The sequence below is a fragment of the Tupaia chinensis genome, unplaced genomic scaffold (genome assembly GCF_000334495.1).
Source record: "Tupaia chinensis unplaced genomic scaffold, TupChi_1.0 Scaffold000057_1, whole genome shotgun sequence".
NCBI classification, from domain to species: Eukaryota; Metazoa; Chordata; class Mammalia; order Scandentia; family Tupaiidae; genus Tupaia; species Tupaia belangeri.
Window position 1 is genome coordinate 925312 of NW_006159515.1, and position 2377 is coordinate 927688.

Sequence of the window (2377 nt, forward strand, 5' to 3'; positions counted from 1 at the left end):
GGAGAGGAGAGGAGAGGAGAGGAGAGGAGAGGAGAGGAGAGGAGAGGAAAGGAAAGGAAAGGAAAGGAAAGGAAAGGAAAGGAAAGGAAAGGAAAGGAAAGGAAAGGAAAGGAAAGGAAAGGAAAGGAAAGGAAAGGAAAGGAAAGGAAAGGAAAGGAAAGGAAAGGAAAGGAAAGGAAAGGAAAGGAAAGGAAAGGAAAGGAAAGGAAAGGAAAGGAAAGGAAAGGAAAGGAAAGGAAAGGAAAGGAAAGGAAAGGAAAGGAAAGGAAAGGAAAGGAAAGGAAAGGAAAGGAAAGGAAAGGAAAGGAAAGGAAAGGAAAGGAAAGGAAAGGAAAGGAAAGGAAAGGAAAGGAAAGGAAAGGAAAGGAAAGGAAAGGAAAGGAAAGGAAAGGAAAGGAAAGGAAAGGAAAGGAAAGGAAAGGAAAGGAAAGGAAAGGAAAGGAAAGGAAAGGAAAGGAAAGGAGAGGAGAGGAGAGGAGAGGAGAGGAGAGGAGAGGAGAGGAGAGGAGAGGAGAGGAGAGGAGAGGAGAGGAGAGGAGAGGAGAGGAGAGGAGAGGAGAGGAGAGGAGAGGAGAGGAGAGGAGAGGAGAGGAGAGGAGAGGAGAGGAGAGGAGAGGAGAGGAGAGGAGAGGAGAGGAGAGGAGAGGAGAGGAGAGGAGAGGAGAGGAGAGGAGAGGAGAGGAGAGGAGAGGAGAGGAGAGAAAGAGGAAGGAAAGGAAAGGAAAGGGAAGGAAAGGAAAGGAAAGGAAAGGAAAGGAAAGGAAAGGAGAGGAAAGGAAAGAGAAAGAAAGAAACAAAGAAAGAAAGTAAAGGAAGAAGGAAAAAAAAATGGACCCAAAGAAAATACTTGTGATCACATATCTGATGATATGAATTCAGAATTTCTTTAAAAAATAACTCTCATTATTCAACATTTAAACAACAACACAATTAAAAATAAATAAATGACCAGATTCTTGAGCATAGAGAATATACGTATGGCAAATAAAACTATGAAAATATACTCACCATCATTATTCATTAGAGAGATTTATATAAAATAATGATGAAATACCACTATACCCCTATTAAGATTTTCAAAGACTTACAAAATGTGCTTTTTATTTGAGTAAATGAGATTTTAACTGGAAATCTGGTAAACATCTTCCCCTGAACGACATGCAGGCTATATGTGTTTAGTGCATTCCAGATTTGAAGAAATGTCACAGAGCATTAAAGATTTTTTGAAAGTGATTTTGCTTTACATGGTTATATATTGAAATTTATTTTGTAGCTGATATATTCTTTTTCATTTATATTTTTCTTTGGAATCTACAAAAGCATATCAAAATAGTTCAAAAATATTAGGAACTGCAATAAATGTAGTTTGCCATGAGAAAAATTACTATAAGGAAAATCGGGTACAAAATTTCTGAAATCCAAAACCACTTTTGACAAACACTAGAAAAAATTAGACCATATCATTAGTTAATAAAATAATTCCAATCCACTGCTTACTATAATTCACCTTAGAAATAACAGTGATAAAGTTTGAGTCATGAGAACTAGGTTCCCTTCTAAGTGACTTCTGAATCTATATACTAATGGCAAAAAGAAACAAAGGGCATAATGAGACATAATTTAAATGTTTAATATAAAGGTAAACATTAATATATGAACTGATTTCACTATGAAATAAAACATTCATACAATAGTCATTAAAGCTTATTTCTTAACATCTTTAAAGGACTATTGAATTCTATATAAAAATCCTAATATATGGGCCGATAGATGGCATGGTGGAGAGACGCTAGATTCCCACATGGCCGACTGCAGTTTGAGTCCCAGACCTGGCAGCTTGCTTTCTCACTTTTTCTTTCTCTCTCTCTGGTCAAATTAAAAACAATAATAACAATAATAATAGCAAATGGAATTAAAAAATAAATAACTACTTAAAAATCCCAATTTATATGAGCATGCAACTTAGTTTGAAAAACATGATTTTTGCTAGAAAATGTCACTTTTTTTTCCTGTAATGCAGAAATTTGGAACATCAGTGTTGTTAAGCATGCCTTGTACTTTTGTGAAGGAGAAGAACCATTAAATATGTCAAATGTGAGAAAAGTTTTGCTTTTATGAGGCTCCTGCCAGACATTCATTGCCCTTAGTATATAAAGGTTAAATGAAATCTTTGATCCAGAAGGACACAAATTTGAACAAAAAAGTGAAACTTTAATTTTCCTTTATACTAAAGATATGCAAGATCTTCAGTGGAAGATCAAATGTAAATATCCAGTAAGGTGATTTAACTATATTAAAAATAATGAATACTGGAAACATAATAGTGTACCTTGAAATTATTTCAACAGTTTGAGATTTAAGCATTTACTTTCTTACC